This window comes from Lissotriton vulgaris, chromosome 7 (assembly GCF_964263255.1).
Source record: "Lissotriton vulgaris chromosome 7, aLisVul1.2, whole genome shotgun sequence".
NCBI lineage: Eukaryota > Metazoa > Chordata > Amphibia > Caudata > Salamandridae > Lissotriton > Lissotriton vulgaris.
Window position 1 is genome coordinate 412117454 of NC_141695.1, and position 24197 is coordinate 412141650.

At 46.0% G+C, this 24197-nt stretch overlaps 1 protein-coding gene across 1 annotated transcript in view; it reads left to right on the forward strand.

Annotated features, from left to right (window-relative positions):
* LOC147701761 (uncharacterized) overlaps positions 1 to 24197 on the forward strand; it is a 469217-nt gene that overhangs the window by 229943 nt on the left and 215077 nt on the right. The gene's annotated exons all lie outside the window — the stretch shown is intronic.

Genomic DNA, 24197 nt, shown 5'->3' on the forward strand with positions numbered 1-24197 from the left:
CCTTTTTCAAACTAAGAGGCTGATTAACATAATGGTTAACCCGCCACTGACAGGCTGTCGGAGGTGGACTCACTGCCAATGTGAGGACATACCCGGCCCGCCATATTATAATGTAGAGGAGAATAATTCTTACGGGGTAACCCAGTATCCCTGAGAACCTGGGCAATACAATAGTAATTTCAACAGTGGTTCTTTCGGGTATCTGAACAATTGCTTTGAATCATATGCATGCCTTCAGCAGTAATCAAAACATAGCTTCAAAAATATGCTACATTAGTCATCTTTAAAGTGCAAAACCAAACACAAGAAGAAGGGTCAGAGTGATTTTTAATTAAACAGTTATTTTTTCTTTTCTTTTTAGTTTTCAACTGACACCTTCCGTAAGAACATAAAAAGCAATTTTTTTACTTTTTCACAAAATACAAAATGCGGCGCAACAATTCAAATCAGTGTAAGAAGTGACTGAGTGTGAAATATTGTGACATTGTGACATATATAAGTGAAGGTATATGTACAAGTGAATGAGTGATTATGAGGAAGAGGGGAAAGGTTATAAAAGGCCAATTCCTATCTCATTAATACTCGAGACCAACACGCTATTTCAATTAGCTATGATGTGTTGGACACGGTAAGTTGGTCCTTTGATGGTTCTGTCGACGTTTCGACCCTGTGGACACCTTATTTGTGGGTCACTGGCGGGTCTTCTTCAGGACGGGGACTGGGAAAGGATTATTGCGCCAGGTCTTCAACGAGCAGACATCCTTATATTCTACTTTATGCGGGTGTCTTCAGCAATCTTGAATCTATTCCGTATATCGTGTGGCAATATTCAAAGATATTTCTATTTGTAGGATGACTGTTCTCTCTAATCATCACGATCGTTGTGCATTACTTTCAACAATCATTTGTATATGTGTGTTTCCATATTGCTGTCTGCCATCAAATATGCCCTCTCACATTCAATGTGGGATTCTTTTAATATGTTGTTTCCTTCGTCCGACCGGGATTCAGAACTCGTCCGCTCGGCTGAGCAGTGCCGATGGCCCTGCTCTGACCCTTCTTCTTGTGTTTGGTTTTGCACTTTAAAGATGACTAATGTAGCATATTTTTGAAGCTATGTTTTGATTACTGCTGAAGGCATGCATATGATTCAAAGCAATTGTTCAGATACCCGAAAGAACCACTGTTGAAATTACTATATTATAATGTAGGGCGGGTCTGTGGTGGTCGGAACCTCTGACCGCCACACATCTGACGGGCTCCTTGAGTCCGGCAATGCTGCGGAGGCTCGCACAACTGGCCCTCAATTAAGGGTACTTTTGTTTGGGGGTCTCCTATGGTGCCCCCTACATTTCCCTGCACCATGTGGCAGGCACTACGCAGTGCAGGGAAATGTAAACAGTGCTTTTTTTAGCATTGCGGCAATGCTGCAGACAGGATCCGCTGCGATGCAAAGTATGGCAAGTCTGACTACCGCAGTGGCGGTCACATCCTAATACCCCTGTGGGACCACTGCCTTGTAGGCAGGCGGCCCCACTCCTGAAACGATGTCGGACGGACTGAAGTCTATTTGCCACTGTAATGATTCCCTGAATTATCTCTGTAACTTCCTCTAAACCCCCCTTTCTTCTGATTCCTCCTTACCACTGCTCTTGTCCACTTCCTTGTCCTACTCAGTCCAGATCAAGGCTAATGACCCCATTGGACACTGACAATGGACAAAACATGTTGGCAGTGGACATAGGATGTATGAAATATTGATTTTTAAGACATCCTGTATGATTCCTTTTTTAACAGTATCCAGGGTACCCACCTATTAAATAGATATCATTTGGGTTTACACTGAAGTATTTTTAGTTTATTAGGATCCCTGCAATTAGCCAGTTATTTCTTATATTGATCTCCCTCAAAAGGTACAGCTGTAAAGGGCTAAAAAACATTTGTGAATGCAGCACACGAAAACAGCATTTTTAAATGCCTAATATTTTATATATTGGCACATTGAAGTCAGATCAACTGGATTTGCTGATGCTTGTTTTGAATATTGTCTATCAATCAATCAATCAAAACATTTGTAAAGTGTGCAACTCACCCGTGGGGGTCTCAAGTCACTGGGGGGGATGCTGCTACTGCTCGAATAGCCAGGTCTTGAGAAGTCTTCTGAAGGTTAGCAGGTCATGGGTCTGTCGTAGGAGGATGGGGAGGGTGTTCCAGGTCTTGGTGGTGAAGTGGGAGAATGACCTGCCACCGGAGGTAGCTCTTCGGATGTGGGGGCGAGGTCGGCGGAACGGAGCTGGTTGTTGGGGGTGTAGATGGTGAGGCCTCTGTTGAGGTATGCCGGTCCGGTGTTGTGGAGTGCCTTGTGTGCATGGGTGAGGAGCTTGAAGGTGATCCTCTTGTTGACGGGGAGCCAGTGCAGGTCTCTCAAGTGGGGTGTGATAGGGCTGCGACAAGGGATGTCGAGGATCAGGCCTGCAGAGGTGTTCTGAATGCGTATAAGTCGTTTCAGGAGTTTGGCCGAGGTTCCTGCATAGAGGGCGATTGGGTAGTCCATCCTGCTGCTCACAAGGACCTGGATGAGCATTCTTCTTGTTTTGGTGGCTATCCACCTGTATATCTTGTGGAGCATGCAGAGAGTGTTGAAGCAGGAGGACGAGATGGCATTGACTTCCTTTTTCCTGGAGAGAGTAGAGTCGAGGATGAACCCCAGGTTGCGTGCATGGTCGGTGGGTGTTGGTGCTGTTCCCAGTGCGGTCGGCCACCAGGAGTCGTCCCTGGCCGAGGGGGTGGAGCCGAGGATGAGGACTTCCGTCTTGTCCGAGTTTAGTTTCAGGCGGCTATTCTTCATTATTTATTTATTTATTTATTTCTGAGTTTGTATAGCGCCTGGTTACACTGTCAGTGTGTCCCCGCGCTGTCAGAAGAACTAATTGCTCAGTCAGTAAGACAAAGGCGGGGCTATTCTTTAGGAAAGAGGAATGTTTTAAGTTTCCTGCGGAAGATGAGCTCCGATGTTTCCAATCTTAGGCTCAGGGGAAGAGAGTTCCATTTTTGTGCCGCCAGAGAACGAAAGGATCTCCCCCCCATTCTGGCTCTCTTGTGTCTGGGGACAGCGAGGAGGCCTGCTCCTAATGAGCGGAGTTGTCTGGTTGGCGTGTAGGGGCAGAGTAGGTTCCGAAGGAAGGCAGGGCCCTTGCCATGTACGATCCTGTGACCAATACATAGGACCTTGAAGTCGATCCTTTCATTGATCGGGAGCCAATGGAGTATTTGTAGAGATTTTTTTGAGGCGGCTCGTCTGGGCAGCCGGAGGACCAGGCGGGCGGCAGCATTCTGGATTGTCTGCAGTCGACGCCGACTAGTGGCGTTGGCGCCTAGATACAAGGCATTGCCATAGTCCAGTCTCGAAGTGACAAGAGCGTGGACCAGGGTCTTCCTTGAGGATTCTGGGAGCAGGTCCAGGGTCTTACGGAGTTTCCGTAGAATAGAAAAGCACGTACCAGCTACCCGTCTGGTGTGGTAGTCGTAATTAAGTTTTGAGTCCACCCATACTCAGAGGTTCTTGACTTGATCACTGGGGGTAGGGAGAGGCCCCAGGGTCTGTGGCCACCAGGCTGACGACCAGACTGAGGGGGGTTTTCCTACAATTAGCACCTCAGTCTTGTCTCCGTTCAGACGGAGGCAGTTCTTCGCCATCCATCCAGCGAGCTCTTGGAGGCATGATGAGAAGTTCGAGGCGGCTTGTTCAGCAGGTTGGGTCAGAGCGACCACCAGCTGAGTGTCGTCTGCGTATGTCACTACTTCCACCCCATAGCGCTCCGCAGTGGTAGCCACGGGGGTGACATACAAATTGAAGAGGGTTGGACTCAGGCTTGATCCCTGAGGCACTCCTTGACCGAGGTCAAAGGTGTCAGAGCGTGCTCCTCCTTGCTCCACCGAGAAGCTACGGTTTGTAAGAAAAGATTCCAGCCATAACCAGGCCATGCCTGTCACCCCTCCTTTCTTCAGACACTGTAGCAGCGTATGATGTGCTACAGTGTCGAAGGCTGCGCTGAGGTCCAGGAGAACTAATGCCGCCACGTGCCCGTCGTCCACGTGCTTCCTCAGTGCCTCAGTCGAAAAAAGGAGGGCTGATTCTGTGGAGTGGCGGGCCCGGAAGTCCGACTGGTTGGTATGCAGGAGGCCTCTAGACTATGTGTGCTGAGAGTTGTTGGTTGACCAGCTTTTCCGCCAGTTTCGAGAAGAAGGGTAGGAGCGAAATAGGGCGCAGATTGCTAAGCTGGGACGCACTGATATGGGGTTTTTTCTTAAGAGGCAATACGACTGCCTGTTTCCACCCGTGTGGGACCTTGCCAGTGTCAAAAGAGGTAGACAATATATGGCCCACATACGGTGCCAGAAGACTCATGGCGCTGGCCAGGAATTTGGCAGGGGCAGGATCGTGGGGGGAGCCTGATTGGATTCCTTTAGCAGTGGCTATCAATAGGTCCTCCGTCGGAACCTGGTATGCTGTAAGGCAGTCTTCGATCTTTGCCTTCCAAGTCGCTTCTTCTTGAGGGGGTAGAAGGTTGGAGCCAGTTCTGGCGTCATCAGGGAAACTGGTGTAGATGTCACGTACCTTTTTGTGAAAAAATTCCGCAATGACGTTACAGGATTGTACTGAGGTGTCGGCCTGCTCTAAAGAGGGGGGAGGAGTAGTGATCTCTTTGTAGATCCTAAAGAGCTCCTTGGATGAGCAGTTTGCACTATCTATACGGTCAGCGTAGAAGGTCGCTTTGGTTTTCCTAATTTGGAAGTGGTATTTTTTTATGCTAGCTTTGTACACATCTCTTGCCTCTGGTAAGTAGTTCTTTCTCCAGGCGCGTTCAAGCCTCTTGCAGGCTGCCTTGGTTTCTCTAAGAGCTGTGCTGAACCAATGTGCAGTTTTGGTTTGCCGCTCCGGGCCCTTATTGGCCCATGGGGCAGTGATGTTTAGGGCTTTAGTGATGTGTCCGTCCAGGGCCGTGCAAGCCTTGTCGACATCAACTCCTAAGTCTGTGGGGGAACCATTCAGTAGGAAGTGATATTCAAAAGAGTCCATGGAAAAACGGGCCCATTTCCTTTGTTGTTTATTAGCACTATGATGGGCTTGTTTGTAGTGAGTCTTAACTAGGAGGTGAAAGGGGACTAGGAAGTGGTCGGTCCACAGCAAAGGAATGGGAGGGTCCTGCTTCAGATCCTCCAAATTGCTAAAGATGGGGTCAAGTTGGTGCCCCTGTCGATGGGTCGGGAGGAAGGAGGCTGTTTCTAATTGTATGGTTTGCAGCTCTTGACGCAATTCTTGAGCAGCTGGGTTGTTGAGGTCTTCGAAGTGGAGATTAAGGTCACCTAATACAAGGAACTTCCTGTATCTCATGGCCGATGGGGTAGCGTTGTGAATGAGACTTTCCGCGAAGTTTCTGCTACCTCCCGGGGGTCTATAGATTAATAGGCCTTTGATAACCGTATTGTTGTCGATTTCGATGGAGAAAGCTCCAGTTTCGCTATCTTTTACATTAGCTGGTTCGAGGGTGCATGTCATATTCACTCTATAAATTATGGCAATGCCACCTCCCCTTCCCTTAGGTCTATCCTGCCTGCAAATTGCATAGCCAGGGGGAAGGGCCTCCCTGACTTCAGGGTCTGAGTCCTCGTCCAGCCAAGTTTCAGTGAGGCATAGTATGTCCCATTTGTTGTCTGTTATAAGGTCGAATACTTCTAGTTTGTGTTTTTTGAGAGATCGACAGTTAAGCAGTGCGCCACTGATTTTCCTACTGTGTCCTGGCAGGGCGTTGTCGTTGGGGGTGCTTGTTTTAGGTTGCTTATTGAGGGTGAAGCCACAGTGTTCACAGGGATTTGTAGGACTGTGTATACTGAGATCAATGCTGTGCTCACATACCTTAGAGTATTTGATGCGGAGGTTGAGGAGCTCCTCTTTATCGTATCGGTTATCTGGGAGGTGAGGACCAGGGGGTCTGGCCCCGTGCCCCGGACTGCCGCGGACGGGCGCAGACGGGCTTGCCCTAGGTGCGCCTTCGGCGCGCATACGGCGCTCCCGCTGCGCTCGTCCGCTGCGCTTCCGGTGGCAACACATGATATGGGCAGGGGGGGGCGTGGCCTTCAAAAGTGGGCGTGGCCTGTGGGTCGCCGGGGAGGCGTGCTAGGGGTCGTTGCAGCCGTCACGTAGGACGCTGTTTAAGAATGAGATCAGGTGGGTGAAGCTACACAGAATATAATACAAGTAACACTGATAAAAACAGAGTAAAAAGCTACCACATCCACTCGACGTTGGCTTTCATTCTTTTGTGGAGGTTGGTTTTGGTGGTGAGAGGGTCCTTGGTGAGGGAGAGGATCAGCTGGGTGTCGTTGGCATAGGAGATGATGTTGAGGTCATGTAGTTGGGCGACGTGGGCGAGCGGTGCCATGTAGATGTTAAACAATGTCGGACTAAGGGATGAGCCCTGGGGTATGCTGCAGATGATCTTGGTGGCTTCGGAGCGGAAAGGGGGGAGGCAAACGCTCTGGGTTCTACCGGAGAGGAAGGAGGTGGTCCAGTCCAGAGCTTTGTCTCGGATCCCAGCGTCGTGGAGGCGTGTGCGTAGGGTGTGGTGGCAGACGGTGTCGAAGGCGGCTGACAGGTCCAGGGGGATGAGGGCTGCGGTTTCGCTAATGTCAGCAGGTGCCTGATGTCATCAGTGGTGGCGATGAGGGCAGGTTCAGTGCTGTGGTTGCTGCAGAACCTGGACTGGGACAGGTCCAGGATGCTGCTCTCCTCAAGGTAGCAGGTCAGTTGTCTGTTGACGGTCTTCTCGATGACCTTCGCTGGGAACGGGAGCAGGGAGATTGGCAGGAAGTTCTTGGGGTCCTTAGGGTCAGCCTTGGGTTTTTTGAGTAGGGCGTTGATCTCGGCAGGCTTCCAGCTCTCCGGGAAGGTCGTTGTCTCGAAGGAGATGTTAATGGCTTTGCGGAGATGGGGTGCAATGGTGTTGCTGGCTTTGTTGAAGATGTGTAGTGGGCATGGGTCTGACGGAGCTCCAGAGTGGATGGTGTTCATGATTTTGATGGTGTCATCATCGTTAATGTTGGTCCAGGAGAGCATGGGATTGGTGCAGATGGCGGCCATGGGGATGGAGGTCTCAGTGGCTGTTGGGCGGTCGTGACGTTGAACCTGTTGTGGATGTCTGCTATCTTGCGGTGGAAAAAGGTAGCAAGGGAGTTGCACAGGTCTTGCGAGGGTGGGATGTCGTTGGTGTTGGAGCTGGGGTTGGAGAGTTCCTTAATGATGTTGAAGAGCTCTTTGCTGTTATGTGCATTGTTGTCTAGGCGGTATTTGAAGGAGGCCCTTTTGGTGGATCTGATGAGGTGATGATGTCTGCGGGTGGTGTTCTTGTGGGCTGCATAGCTGTTTGGTGTCTGTTCACAGTGCCATTTCTTCTCTAGATTCCGGCAGGTTTGCTTGGAGGCCTTGAGGTCCTCGGAGAACCAGCTGGCTTTCTTGTTGGTGTGTCTGTTGGAGGGTTTCTTGATCGGGTGAGGGTGTTCGCGCAGTAGTCAATTCATTGTCTGAGGTTACGGGCGGGGGTGTCGGTCGGTGGGTGGGCTCCGGCTAAGGGTTTTGGTTAGCTGGTCTTTGGTGACTTTGCTCCAGCAGCCGCAAGGGATCTGTTGGGTGCGGTGTTGCGTGGTGGGTTGGTGAGGTGGATGCAGCGATGATTGGTCCACTGGAGTTTGTGGTGTGGTTGAAGGAGACGTGGAGACTTGCGGAGAAGATGGGGTCAAGCGTGTGGCCGGCAAAGTGGGTGGGTGTTCAACGAGTTGTCTGAGTCCAAGGTTGGCGAGGTGGGCGATCAAGGTGGTGGATTTGGTGTCATTGTTGTTCTCGAGATGGAAGTTCAGGCTCCCGAGGAGGATGTAGTCTGTGGAGGCAAGGACGTATGTACTGGAGTGGCTAAACTGTGGCCGGGGTCCAAGGGGTCTGTAGACAAGGGTTCCTCTGAGGGTGGTGTTGGGATCAGTGTGGATCTGGAAGTGCAGGTTGTTTGGCAGTGCTGAGGGTGTCGTCGGTGTTGCTTGAGGCGCTGAGATTATTCCTGTGGACAATGGCGATTCCTCCTCCTACTCCGTTGGTGCGGTCCCTGCGGGTGATCTTGTTGCCATCCGGGATGGCTATGGCTATGACAATGTCGGGTGCCGAGGAGGGGTTGCTCCAGGTCTCCGTCAGGAAGGCGACGTCTGGGGAGGTTGAGTCTAGTAGGTCCCAGAGTTCAACGGCGTGTTTGCGGGCGGAGCGGGTGTTTAGAAGAATGCATCTGAGGTGGTGGCGGTCTTTCACAGTGGGTGGATTGGTGGCACGGAGGCTGGTGAAGCTGCAGCTTCGACAAGAGAAGGGTCCTTGGGTGCGCTTCGGGGTGGACAGGAAGCAGGTATGTGATTGTCTGGTGTTGAGTGCGTGGAGGGTGCTGGCATCGTAGCGGTGACGGGTGGGTGGCATTCGTGGGGGCCAGGGGGTTTGGTGCTGGGCATGGTCCAGGCATGGACGGGCGAAGACGGGCTTTTCTTAGGCACGCCTTTGGCACTGCGCACGTCATATAAAGGGAGGTGGGAGGGAGGAGCAGCTGGGAGGCGGGAGCAGGCGGCAAATGGGTGAGCAGGGGATGCAGGAGACGCAGCGGCAGGAAAAACGGGTGAGGCAAGGGGATTCAGAAGGGAAAACAGGGGGCAAGGGGTTACAGAAGGCAAAGAAACTGGGGGCACAGGAGAAAAAAAGATGAGGGAAACAATACAATTGCAATACAGTAACACAGGAATGCAAGACAAGAATTCAGAAGGTTCTGCCACCCGAGGCAGAGCAGCCTCGAACCTGCGGCAGAGGTGGTGAAAGTGGCAGGCACTGGTGGGGCTGTGCGGTGAGGGGGAGCGACCTGCCTGAAGACAGGGTCAAGGGTCGCTCTAAGGTGTTCTCAAATTTCATCACTTTGAAATGGGTTTATAACCCCAGAACTCGCTCCTCAGCCTAACTGGTTTATTCTTGATCTTGCACTGGTAAGTAAATGTTAATGTGATGTTTCACACTTTTTAATATCAATATCTAACCCATCCTGAAAACAAGTGAGCAGTGTTTTGCAGCTGGCACGTAGGTCCTTTGGAATCTGGTTTGCTCTAATAAAAACCTCAAAAACAGATAACTTGACCTATCTTAATTCTCTTTGCTACATGGTCTACCAGCTATGATACAGTAGTGGCTCGGTAAAACACCATCTTTCCTACCCAAAGCACTGTGAGTTGTAATTGACAATGAGCAATAACAAGCAGTTGCAATGCAATAGGTCTCGCATTTACACAAGATTGTGCTATTGGCATTGTAAATGTCAATGCTTTTTATTTATGTTTTGGTTTTAAAACATAAAGAAAAGGCATTGTCATTTACAATAACAATAGCTTAAACTCTCACAAATGCAAGACCTATTGCATTACACAAATGCTTGTTTGTGAAAGCGCACCATGCAGCGCTTTTTTTTTTAATAGTGGGCACATCCCTTTCTTTAGACAACCCACGTCTAAAGAAAGGTACGCAGCTGCCATTGAAGTTGAAGTGCGGAATGTGGCTTTTTTACAAAAAAAGCATATGCTAAGCACTATAGCATGTGCCGAAGTGCCGCGCTGTGCAGGCAGCATTTTTCAAAGATAAAGTGCAGCATCCATGATCGGGTGCTGTGTTGTAATGTTGCCTGTTGTGCCTGAAATAGCAGCTACATTAAAGACATTAAAGAAAATAGTGCTCACAGACTGTAAATAAACAGTCTAACAACACATGTAAAAAGTCCAGTCCTCATGGGAGGTTGCAAATGCTGACAAGGCGGTACGAAGGAGGGGCTACTCGCTCAGAAGCGGTCGCTCCCCAGGCTCCCTGGCTCTTGGTATCGTAGCGCTTTCAAGCTCATTCTGATCACTGCTGCTGATAATTGGCTTGCGCATCGCTCGCTTTGCTGGCATTATCATTTGTGCAATTTCACTGTTATTGTTTGTAATTTCGTAGCACTGTAGTGCTTTTGCATTGCTCTCATTGCCTGCATTGTCATTTCAAGCTGCCTGGTATCGTGAACCTACATTATATTGCACTGCTCGCATTGCTTTTAAAGTTATTTGTGGCCGATTGTGCCTCTGCCCATATCTTGGAGACACCACAGATTGTGCCCCAGTCTCGCCCTGTTTCGCTTTCTTTTTTGCTGCCATTTTGTTGTTGTTGTGCCTCATAGCCCGTCTCTCCACCCCACTCCCGCCTCCCAGCTGCTCCTCCCTCCCACAGATAGCCGTAGACCGTCCCATCTGTTCCTGCGCTGTGACCCTCCTTACTCGCTCAGAAGCGGTCGCTCCCCACGCTCCCTGGCTCTTGGTATCGTAGCGCTTTCAAGCTCATTCTGATCACTGCTGCTGATAGTTGGTTTGCGCATCGCTCGCTTTGCTGGCATTATCATTTGTGCAATTTCACTGTTATTGTTTGTAATTTCGTAGCACTGTAGTGCTTTTGCATTGCTCTCATGGCCTGCATTGTGATTTCAAGCTGCCTTGTATCGTGAACCTACAATATATTGCACTGCTCGCATTGCTTTTAAAGTTATTTGTGCCCGATTGTGCCTCTGGCCATATCTTGGAGACACCACAGATTGTGCCCCAGTCTCGCCCTGTTTCGCTTTCTTTTTTGCTGCCATTTTGTTGTTGTTGTTGTGCCTCATAGCCCGTCTCTCCACCCCGCTCCCGCCTCCCAGCTGCTCCTCCCTCGCCCCGCCCCCTCCTCATATGATGAAGACATTTGCGCGCAGCATTCACGCGCAACGAACGCGCCCCATGCGCGCCGAAGGCGCGCCAAAGGTAAGCCCGTCTACGCCCGGCGGCGCCTGGACCGCGCCCAGCGCCAGACCCCCTGGCCCCCGCAAAATCCACTCCACCGCATAACGTACGACGCCGCAACCCTCTCAGCACTTAACCCCGGCCGACTCCCAAACTGCTACCAAGCCGCACCAGGACACACCCATGGATCCTTCACCTGCCACTCCTGCAAGTTCGACTGCATCAGGACCCACACCAAATCCACAGACACCAAACAGAGCTCCGACACTAACCACCTGAAGTGCATCCTGCTCAACACCCGCTCGGTCCACAGACACGCCATTGAACTCTGGAACCTACTCGACACCACATCGCCGGACGTCGCCTTTCTTACAGAAACCTGGATGAACGCCTCATCAACGCCCGACATCGCCATTGCCATCCCGGACGGCTAGAAGATCATCCGAAAGGACCGCATCAACCAAACAGGAGGAGGCATCGCCATCGTCCATAAAAACACCATCCGCATCACGACCAGTTCCGATGGCAACCTCACAACCGCCGAACACCTTCACTTCCAGATTCACACCGACCCTAAAACCACACTAAGAGGCACCCTCATCTATAGACCACCCGGACCCCGCACACAATTCAGCGAAGACATCACTGACTTCATCAGCCCTCACGCCCTCCCCTCCGAGGACTACATTTTACTGGGAGACCTCAACTTCCACCTGGAAAAGAACAATGACAGCAACACCACCACCCTTCTGGACAACCTCGCCAATCTCGGACTCAAACAACTTGTTGACACCCCCACCCACTATGCCGGGCACACGCTCGACCCAATCTTCACCTCCAACAAGCACATCTCCTTAAATCACACCACAGCTCTCCATTGGACGGACCACAGCTGCGTTCACTTCAACTACAAAAAGACTACGACCCACAACCACCCACAATCAATTTCCCGGAGAAACTGGAACAAAATTACCACCGACCAGCTCTGTAGTGTAGTTCCTATTTTCCCAATAGGCCCTGCGCATTGGAATAACAAACAATAGTATGGACGTAGAAGTGCGGATCTTCCAGGTCTCTATTGACTATGCTAAACTTAATTGGGTTTGTTACCAACTAGCTCAGAGGTCACTGGAAACTTTCTTGACTGAATAGGAAGTGATCAGCTTCCCTGGTACAGACAAGAAGGGATTCAGTTTTCCAACAACCGCATAAACATGACAACTTTGCTCCTTAGAATAAGAGTCAATCTCTAGAGTTGTGTGAAAAAAATAGACAGTTATTTTACTCAGTCAGTTTTGTGCAGATTACTTTCACCAATATGCAGAGAATAGAGAGATGGGCGTTTTCAATAAAAAAGGTATTATTTATTGAACAGTCTTTCTTCTTGTACAAGAGAAATGTATTGCCACAATTGCAGGACTAGTTATTATAAAAAGTGCGTACAGTAAAATGAGGATTGCGAAATAATACTGTAAAAGCATTGATATGGTTTCTTAGCCATACAATGGTTTAAAATGAATAAAACATATATACATTCATATATACATTAGGCTAACATACTCAACTGGTGCTTCTAACTACGCCTACCCCAGTGTACCTGCCCTAAGCCTAATACTTGGGAGGGTAAGTGAGTAGCTTTAGTTAAGTTGGTTTTGCCAAGGTTTGCTTCAAGAATTCTCTCTAAGGGTTTAGTCAACACCATACCTCTGAAATAGAATGTTGGAGGTCTGGTATCTCCTTCCAGGGACTCGATATCCCAGTCACTCGCAAGAGTAGGCTGGAAACGCCGGAGCTGGATTTCTCGGCAGGAGAAAAGACAGCGTCTCTCTCAGCGCGTCGAGGAAGAGGAGGAGGGGCAGCGTCTGCAGGCAGCTTGCATCTGCTGAGCAGCTTGCATCTGCTGGGCTCTGAAGGGGACAGCTGTTCAGCTCCTATGTTCACCACACCATCGTTCGCTCGTTAGCAGCGATAGCAGTAACGATAGTAGCAGCCATGTTAGGATCAGCTGCATCAGCATTTGCTTAAGGCAACGTTGGTAATATTTATACCTGAAAGGTGCCTGGTTTGACATAAGTTTTTGGACATAAGACGTCAATAAAGATGTCACTAGGAAGAGATCATCTCTTAGTGCTCATTAGAGTTCTATTACTAATCAAAACATAGCAAGCGGGGCTTTCCCAGGTTGCTGAGTTTTTATCTTGTTGAAGAACTCGGAGTGTAATCTAGGAATCTTAGATAGTGGCTTCTGCTGTGTCATTTGCACTAATGAGCTGCAAAGGAAGTTGCAGAGGAAGAGATTCTGAAATGTGGCTCTGATCGTGTGAGGCCAGAGACGAGTTTCTGAATATTGCATTTGATCGGTTATGCCAACATAGGGGTACAAAGGGATTATAGCCGTATAGGGGCATAAGGTCACAGGATTGATCGGGGTCCTAGATTAGAACGAGCCACCCACTCTACGAATTTATGTCCATCAATTTACTAAACTATAGCAAAAGATGCATGTGTAACATTACCCACCCCGAAATACATATATGCATTCGAAATGGCTTATTCGTAATAGGTGGCAATTTTGGTACTGTACGTCTTTAAGCATAGAAATCCTTCAAAATTATAGCATATGTAATCAATGAACGATTTTGCGATAAAATTACACATGAAATATCTCTGAATACAGAAAAGGTGCGAGATAATTTCCTCACATATAAATGCATTTCAGTAAAATGTGCTAGAGGCTGATGTAAAGTTATTATGTCTCTACATTTACCTGAAAATAGAAGTGGAAGCTTCTGTTCTCTATGAATAGGTCTACTTTAAGCAAAGAATCTCGTGCCAGAAAAAGGTGAATTTTTTTTTTAAAGTGTTCAATTAAAAAAAAAAATCTTGTTGAACGGGGGAATAGAGATCCAACGCTTTTCAGCAGTTTTTGTTGATCAAAACTGAAGGCCAAATTCAGAGTTCATGTAAACGCTGTGTGTCGGAATGCTTTTCTAAAGTTATTGTTTCTGTTCGGGTGAGAACATCATATCAGACAGGCTCTCAAAGAATTGGTCTACAAAATAAGGTGACAGTTCGACCAAGTTCGATAACTCTGTAACTTGGCAGGTGTGAGAATGATTGCTGTCATCAAAGTCTGGATCGGCAATGCTCACAGAAGGTCGTACCTGGGTGATGTTGTTTTTTTTTTTCGCTCCACTGTCACCACCTAGTCATAGCACAGGAGTCTCAACGAATGCCGTCATCAGGATTGGTAGCCGCTGGGGACAACACAATGCATGAGCCGTTATCGGACTTAGCAAAGTATCGATATCCATTGGTACTGCTGATGGAAGTGCAAGACAGATGTCCAACACGCACTCATCTCCACATAGCATACATCGAAGCACAGGTAAGATGCAGGATTGCCATATCGGTCTGAATGAAAGAAACCAGGTCATGTTTAGATCTCTCAGCCTGGCCAATCCAAGGACTCTAGTTATTCTGTCCCGGTAGCGTATTGCTAGGATTGTTTCTTCCATCCTGGTGGGAGTCATGTCTGAGGTTCGGCTTGCCATATCGGAGCAGGAGGGTCAAAAATAAAATGCCTGCTACAAGTCCCAAAAATAGGGGTATGCCGCCAAAGACTGAATGGACAAAATTAGGAATGATTCCCAGAATTGCTTGAAATGGTGTTAGCAGTCCCGTAAAAATCCTCTTAAATATGCCTGGGATGCCTATGGCACTAGACATGTTAAGGAGTTGGCTAAGCATTTCTACGAAATGCACGGGGCAATTTGTTGATAAAAGGTCATGGATCTCTGTAGCCGTCCTTGCAACTAGGAGATCATACGTCTCTTTTGATGACGTGATGGGCACTGTTGTCTGCAAAAGCACAGACTTCATTCTGCTTAAAGTATCAATTCGTATAGAAGAGAGATTCAGACAAGGCCATAAGGGAGTCTCAGTGTCTCCAGGGCCGTTTGGAAACAATGCTTGCATACAGCATTTTACCATGATATTACGCTTACGAGATAGGCTTTTCCTGGCAAAAGGCCACAACATCTGTGATCCGTTCTTAGAATGTAACTCCCATTTGCGAGTTGTATAAAGAAAGGCTCTATCTGCGTTGCAGGTGTGACATGCTGGTGGCATGAAAGGTTGTTAGAATTACCTTCACAGGCTCCGTGTAAATTAATACCCTGGCACAAAAATATACCGCTTAGTGAACGTTTACAGTTTTCACCACTAAGAAATACATTTTTGTTGCTGTCACTATAGCATGTGTGTGTGTATGGTAATTTCCATGTTGACTTAATGTATCCTTTACCCAATCGTTCATACTGGCCAGTAGGTATGTATTCAAGGCAATTTTTAAATTGGAAAGTTGTTATCGGAATTGTGATAATCCAGTGTATTATCCATTCAATGACAGGACTTTCTGACATTGTCAATGGTAATCTCTCAAGTTTTTCGATGCTCAGGATTGTATAGTCTGCACCTTTCTGTGCCAAGCTGATTTGTTTATCAGTAAGGTTTAAGATGGAAAACAATGACGTTGTGTTGATTAAACGCCAAGGCACATAGCCTGAACGAAGATTTTGCAGCGTCCAGCCTAACTGTACAATAGAACGCAATTGTGACTGGCCATGCTGTAACATTAGCAAGTCTTTGTCTATTATATCAATGGCAGATGATACAATGCTGTCCAGTGAGTATATTCTGGAGAACAGAGTCATTAACCCATTGTCCACTACAGAAAGTGATTTTTCCAAATTAATACGATCAATTTCTCATATTTTTTCATCTGTTTTAATTTGTGTGACTTTCCAAGCCTCGTTGTATGCAGCATAGATACTGGTCGCTATGAAACGCTTTTGACGCTGTTTGCGTGGTCCCATAATAAAATCGCGCAAATCAGCACCCTCTTTAAGTAAAGATAAGTGTTGCTTAATTTCAGCCAGTGTGGATGATTCTAGCCATTCAAGGCACAGCTTCCCTACACTGTATGTTGTTACTATCCCTGGATGTTGTCTCTGGGAGTATCTAGGGTCTTGTCTGGTCATTGTTAACCCCTGTGTTTTGTTCAGGAATCTATCTTGACAGTTGTTTGTGTCAGTAGGCCAGATTAACCACTTTTTCCAATCAGGATGTGTTCTGTTTAAATGTAAAATTTTAGATACGTCTATTTCAATATCTGTTGTTGCATTATCAGGAATTGGCTTTGGAATAGACGGTTTGTTAAGGTCTTTGATCATAGGTAGGCCAAGACAGGTTGTTTGTTGAATTGTTTCATTTAAAAACATTATTTGCTCTGGGATCATGCAGGCTCGAAATAGTGCTTCTAGGCCTTGTACCTGCCACTCTTTTGTACCCCAGATGGTTTTTGTTTCAATGTTATTTTTCCAATAATCAAAACCAAATGTCATCATTTTTTCATAAAATGCTTCGGAGTATATCAATTTAGTATTTGTCAGCATTGTTTTCAATCCTGTTTTATCTAACAGTTTGTAATGAAATGTTTCTGCATCACTGGTGTTAAACCCTGAGAAGTAAATGAATTTCTCAAAGAATGTTTTGGAACTGCTTTTAGGTGGTGTAGCACAATGTTCCCATTGATTATACTTAAAAACATTTCTAGGCTCTGCAGATTTATGCAAGTAATGATCACCATAGTGTGTGTAGCAGAACATCTGTTTATAACTAGACGAACCTTGTAAATAATCATGATCTGTGAATCTAGCTGACATTACTAAATCAGACATCATATTATTAATACTTTCAAAGTCCCAATCATCAGAGAATGTACTAGGTTTTACAAAGTCACTTAAGGAAACCTTGAATTGATGAGGATACTTCAGGATCTCGACCGGACCATAGATTTCATAGTCAGTTTTTTCCCATACTACCCCACCGGGTATTGGAATGGCTGTGACATTTACTGTTGACAGTTCTCTTTTCTTCACGTGGAATGATCTGTGTGGTTTGAGGACTAAGTTGATGTTCTGACTTGCTGTGTCCATTGTACTATATTTTCCCTCAATGAATTTTCCCAAACAAAGTACCATGATGAGCCAAAGCAGGAGGAAAAATATACCTAGACCAAACCAGAACTCTAACCATGGAGAAATAAGGTACATTTCCTTTCTTTAAATGTCTTTTTTGTTTCTGGCATCACTTCGGGGTTGCTTTGATCCTCAGAAAAGTTATCGAAGTTGATGAAGTAGCCAGAGGCAGTTCTGTCAATTGTTGGAATTGTTCTTTCAATTTGTCTTTCGGTAGCACATTCTGATGCCACATCATTGTAGACTGGTGTTTCTTGACAAACTGTTTCAATCTGTGTCTCAAGAGGCACGAGTTCCATGGCATTATTGCATAGTCCCTCTCTGTGCACTGTAGGCTGATCGAATGTGATTAGTCTTTCAGTTTGAACCTCTTGGATTGTTGCAAGTTTGGGTATTCTGTTGTTTCTCAGGAGTCCACTGGGCCTACTGTTGATTATAGGCCACATGCTTGTGGTTTTACCAGGTCGATTGATACAACTCTGTTCTCCTTTTTACCAGCAAGGGGCGGTAGTACTACTGATCTTGTTCCGTTGATTGCTAAGACAGGTACTGCTTTTCTGTAAAAAGGCCCAAATTCCTTCTTCACCGCTATTTTTTCTCTGACTAGATCCCCAACCTTTGGAATCCAGACAGGCCTTTCTGGGGCTGGTGGTGCCTCGTCAGTGGTAGCTGGCTGTTGCTTTAACTTTATGTTGCTTAAGGTTTTTCTTGTTTCATTCAAGTCCTGTAAAACAGCCAAACGATCTTTGATGTCAAAGTCTGTTTTCTTATCTTCTACCACTGATACCTGACTATCTAAGTCCTGAATTCGCATTCTAGTTCCGAACAATTTTTCGTATGGGCTGAAACCTTTTAGAGAATTTCTTGGCAAGTTGTTTAGGCTTAATTGGACACTTATTAAATGTTTGACCCACCCAGCACCTGAACCTAATACCTTCGCTGTTATAGATTGCTTTATGTCCGTTTTTTTTCTTTCTACCACACTGTTCCCTTCGGGGTGTGACGGACAAGAATACCGCAAGCCAACGCCCATGCTGGCCATGGCCTCCCTATAAGCTCGAGGGCTAAAAGCAGGACCCTGGTCAGAATGGAACATGGAAATTGCGTATGTGCGGATAAAGACTCGCAGATCTTTTATAACCGTTCTGGCGTCAGCCGAGCGCTGGGGCCACATTTTATAAGTGGATTTAGCCTTAATTATGTACAATGGGACGCGTTTCTCTTCTTTGATTGCACGGATGGATCGCCTTATGCTTTCTATTAGGGTTTCTGACACTACACTGACCGGTTCTTCACTGCGATCTCTGTTGCAGTCGGGACAGTTTTTTGCAAATTCATGAATACCTACACTCATTTCCGGCCACCAGTACTCTGATTCCAATTCTCTCAGAGAGTCCCTGATTGTTTGGTGTCTCAGACCCAACCCCATATGTGCTTCCTGTAATAGGAATCTTCTCCTGTTCATGTTTGGAATTACCCTATCCGCCACTCCAGGATTTCGAGCAAAAGGAACGGAGTTTGCATCAATTACGTATGCATAATTGAGTGGATAGTTCACTGGTAATGCTGCACAGTCGTCTTTTACAGACGTTTTGACTGCCAGCATGGTTTCCCCGTCTATGTATTTTTCTGAACGCTTTTTTGTGGCTACGGAAGCCGGTTTAGTTGCTTCCGCTGTGGCTGTAACAGCCAATGAATTCCCTGCAACGTGAACGCTATCACGTTGAAGACTCTGTGCATGTATCACGTGAGTCTTTTGTAGTTCTTTCTGTAAAAGAGCTACCTGTTTCCAGAGCAATTTATGCTTTATTGTGGCACCTGTGTCATCTTTGTAATCATTTTGAACCCAGCTCTGCAACTTCTTATTGTAAGAATTGACGCAAAAATGAGAATCGCACACTATTAGTGTGGGGAATTCACGTTTTGCATTTTCAAGCGCCATCTTTAAACATCTGATTTCAGCTCTCTGAGCCTAACAGTACTTCACTGATTCAGTTTTTGTTATTTTCGGTCTGAATTTACCGCTCAGCCAGCGACCTTTACCAATCGCGTATGCTGCATCGTAGGATTTGCTCTCTACGTTGAAATGCTGTACAAATCTATCTGTATAGATTATACAGGCGTACTGTGGGAGAGGCAGAAGTTCGATTGGCAGAGGATATTCTTCTTCATAAGTCAAATCATTCAGTTTATTCAAGAGCGGGCCGTGATAGAATTTCACGTCTTCCGCAGCAAGAGAATTTACGTACTGTATCCATTTCGGATCCAGTGACACTGTGGGCAGATTTACTGGGCTGAATAGCGCCTCGAAGGCGGATTCCGCTGTGACAACAGTGATCCTTCTGCCTTTTGCTAGTTCTCTTTCTTTAGCTACAGCTGTTTGCACTGCTTTCACAGTATTTTCGATGAGACTGAATGTTTTTTCTACTTGTGTGTACAAGTGAGATTTGTAAGCTATTGGTACCGTTTCTCCCTCATTAGAGGTCAGGTACGTGAATCCGCATCTTCCTGGGATGACTCGGATTACAAGATTGCGTGTGTTGTCACGTGTATCTAATTTTGTTTTTGCTAACATGTCTGTTTGCAGTGATCTCAAAATTTCTGTGTGTTTTTGAGTCCAATTGATTTGTTTCAAATCAGGTTTAATTAGTTCGTAGAGAGGTTTAACCCTCTCCGCGTAATTTAGAATGTAAGTTCTTCCGAAATTCAGAAAACCTAGAATCGATTGTAAATTCTTCAGCGTTTTTGGAGATTGGAGTACAGTGCACTTCTCTAAGAAGTTGTCCGCTAGGCTTTTTCCTTCACTTGATAATTCGTATCCTAAGAATAGTACTGTCAGATGGGCCATTCGAGACTTTTTAAAGTTGAATTTGTAACCCTCTGCTGCGAACCCAAGTATAATGGTGTTCACTCTTTTCAAGTGAGTCTCCAAGTCGTCGTCTGTGAGATAGATATCATCTACGTAAGATAATTCCTCATCATCATACATTTGTAGTAACTCTGTTACTCTGGCTGAGAATAGTCCTGGGCTGTTCTTGAATCCCTCTGGGAGCCTTCAGAAATTTTTCTGAGACCCCATTACTGAGAAAGCGGTCAAGTATCTGCTTTCTGGTGCAATGTTTTGACAAAAGAAACCATTAGATATGTCTATTGTCGTTTTATATTTTTTCCTAACTATGTTATTCATTAGTGCAGCACTATGCGAATTTTGTACTGCAAAAGTTTTGCAACATGCGTTAAGGTGTCTGTAGTCCAAAACTTGACGATATGAATTGTCTGGTTTGGAGTCAGGAAAGTATATTTTTTGTGAATCGGAATGTGATTCGAGAAGGCAGGCATAATCATTTTTTCGCCACGAGGGCACTCCCTGACAAACTCTGGGGGCCAATCTTTTTCAGCTAACAGAATGTCATAGCCTTTTGAGAGTTTATCCCAAAATAGACCCCTTATTTTCCTAGTCTTATCACCCTCTATACGCAATGTTATTTTGTATATCTTATGGGGCTCGCTAAGCCTAGTGTCTGCAGTTTCAACCTGAATATATTCTTTCGTGTCCACTGTCTCCAGATGACTCATCAGGATCTTGCGGCCTATACTGATTTCTGCTGCACTGTCTAGCATTGTCTGTGCCCACTCCCCGTTTTTCAACTGTGTCCTCAGTTTTCTCGGCATGGTTGATTACTCTAATACTGGCTACCTTCTGTTTTTGGAAATTGAGATTTTTTACTCTGAGCAGGTTCCTTGTCTTTGGACTTGGTGTGCTCTCCTGGGTCTGACCGTCCTCTTCTTTCCGATTTCTGCGAAAAAGATCGAGAGGGAGGTGTATCAATACTTTGATATCTATCAGGATTCTTCAAATTATCCCTATTTCTAAGGTTATATCTTTTTTCAGAGGGCTCCCTCTGGGGAGACTGGTGTTCTCGAGTCAGAGTTCTTTCCCTCCGTCGAGGAGACCTTCCTCTGGACTGGAAAAAGTTTTCCTTGGGAGTGGATTGTTTATTTCCATCCCAGCTCCTTTTAGGAGTGTTTGAATTATTTTTAATAAATAATTTTTCAGGATTTTCGAGCAGTTGGGGCTTTACTGGTTTTCCACCCAAGCTGTCTCTACCTAGTTCTTCATAGCATTTTTCTATGATTCTGGCAAGCTCAATTGGTTGATCTGTTATATCTTTTTCCTTCAACTTCTGGCGGATCGCCACAGATGCTGCTTCTCCTTTTATATTGGCTAGTAATATAGCCGAGACCTGCTTGAAGTCTTTCAGTAATTTCATACCAAGAGTTAAAGCAGGTTCTGGACCGTATTCATTCTGAATCTGTTTTAGCACTTCTGGTATTACCGCCATAGACGGAACACCATGTGTTTTTGTGTAAATGGAAGCAAAAACTGTACCCCAAGTGTCACAGTCCTCCACGTGTGGTGCGACCCCCATCGGAAGGCAGATGGTCAGGATCCTACGTTTCTCAATAGGGGTAGTATTCGGAAATACTGCCTCTATTTGAGTGATTTTCTGCGCTAACCAGTGTAGTGTAGTTCCTAGTTTCCCACTAGGCCCTGCGCATTGGAATAACATAAACAGTAGTATCGACGTGGAACTGCTTATATTCCAGGCCTCCACTGACTATGCTAAACTTAATTGGGTTGTGTTACCAACTAGCTCAGAGGTCACTGGAAACTTTCTTCTCTGCATAGGAAGTGATCAGCTTCCTTGGCACAGACAAGAAGGGATTCAGTTTTCCAACAACCGCGCAACATGACAACTTTGCTCCTCAGATCAAGAGTCGATCTCTAGGGTCGTGTGAAACAATAGACATGTATTTCACTCAGTCAGTCTAGTGCAGTTTACTTTCACGAGATGTAGAGAATAGAGAGACGGGCGTTTGTCAATAAAGGGTTAACATTTATTGAACAGTCTTTCTTCTCATACAAGAGAAATGTATTGCCACAATTGCAATAACTGTTATTATAAAAAGTACGTACAGTAAGATAAGTATTGCGAAATAGAACTGTAAAAGCATTGATATGGTTTCTTAGCCATACAATGGTTTAAAAGTAATAAAACATATATACAGTCATATATACATTAGGCTAACATACTCAACTGGTGCTTCTAACTAAGCCTACCCCAGTGTGCCTGACCTAAGCCTAACACGTGAAAGGGGAGTAAGTAAGTAGCTTAAGTTAAGTTGGTTTTGCCAAGGTTTGTTTCAAGAATTCTCGTCTAAGGGTTTAGTCAACACCATACCTCTGAATAGAATGATGGAGGATTGGTATCTCCTTCAGGGGTCTCTCTCGATATCCCAGTCACCCGCGAGGGTAAACCGGAAGCGCCGGGACTGGATTTCTCTGCACGAGAAATGCAGCGGCTTCTCTCAGCGCGTCGAGGAAGGAGGGGGGACAGCGTCTGCGGGCAGCTGGAATCGGCTGGATGTCTTCGCAGAGGACGGCTGCTCGGCTCCTCAAGCGTACTGCACCATGGTTCGCGCTGTAGCGGCGATAATGGTAATCAGCAGCTTCACCACCACAGGATAGCAGGCTGCAGCGACAGAGTGCTAGTTTTTACCAACACAGGGTCATGCAGGCAGCTGGCATCAGCAACAGGCAACGAACTCACAGCTCGTATCTCTCTCATTGCTTAAGGCAACGTTGGTAATATTTATACCTGACAGGTGCCGGGTTTGACGCAAGTTTGCTGGACATAAGACGTCAATTAAAGATGTCACTAGGAAGTGACAGTTATCAGTTGCTCATTAGAGTTCCATTACTAATCAAAACATAGCAAGCGGGGATTTCCAGGTTTGCTAAGTTTTTATCTTGTTGAAGAACTCGGAGTGTTATCTAGGAATATCAGATAGTGACTGCTGCTCTGTCATTGCACTAATTGGTCGCAAAGGAAGTAGCAGAGAGTCATGCTGGAATGTGGCTCTGTTCGTGTGAGGCCAGAGATGACTTTTCAGAAAATCGCACTTGAACGGTTATGCCAATATAGGGAATAAATGGATTTATAGCCGAATAGGGGCATAAGGTCACAGTATCGATCAGGAACCTAGATAAGCACGCAACACCCACTCCACGTTTTCATGTCCATCAAAATTACTAAAACTAAGCAATTAGATGTATGTGTAACATTGCCCACCCCAAAATACATAAATGCATTCGAAATAGGCGTACTTGTAATACATGGAATTTAGGTACTGTACGTTTTTTTTAAAGCATATTAATCATTCAAAAATTATTGCATATGAAGTCAATGAACGATTATGCAAAAGGAATTACACATGAAGTATCTCTGACAGAAGAAAGGCGAGATAAATCATCACATAAAAATGCATTGTAATAACATGTGTGCTAGAGGCTGGTGTTATGTTGTTATGTCTCTAGATGTGTTTTAGAAATAGAAGTGTGAAGCTTCTGTTCTCTAAGAATAGTTTTTACGTTAAGCAAAGAATTGTTCGTGCCAAAAAGGGTCAATATTAAAAAAATTGTCCAATTCAAAGAAAATAGATTTCCAAAGCTCCTGGCAGTTTTTGTTGATCAAAACTGAAGGCCGAATTCAGAGTTCATGGGAACGCTGTGTGCGGAAAGCTTCTCAAAAGTTATTGTTTCTCTATGGGTGAGAACATCGTATCAGACAGGCTCGCAAAGAATTGGTCTACAAAATCAGGTGATAGTTCAACCAAATTAGATAGCGCTGTAACTTGGCAGGTGTGAGAATGATTGCTGTCATCGAAGGCAGGACCAGCAATGCTCACAGAACGTTGTACCTGGATGATGTTGCTTTTGTCACTCGCTCCACTGTTACCACTTGGCTGTAGTACAGGAGTCTCCACGAATGCCGTCATCAGGATTGGTAGCCGCTGGGGACAACACAATGCGTGAGCCGTTATTGGACTGAGCAAAGTATCGACGTCCATTGGTACTGCTGATGGAAGTGAAAGACAGATGTCCAACACACATTCATCGCCGCAAAGCATACACCGTAGCACAGGTAAAATGCAATTTTGCCATATCGGTCTGAATGAAAGGAACCAGGTCATGTTTAGATCTCTCAGCCTGGCCAATCCGAGGACGTTAGTTATCCTGTCCCTGTAGCGCATTGCTAGGATTGTCTCTTCCATTCCCATGGGAGCTATGTCTGAGCCGAGGCTTGCCATAACGTAGCAGGATGGTCAAAAATAGAATCCCTGCAACGAGTCCCAAAAATAGTGGAATTCCGCCAAAAATGGAGTGCACAAAATTAGGAAAGATTCCCAAAATTGCCTGGAAGGGTGTTAGCAGTCCCGTAAAGACTG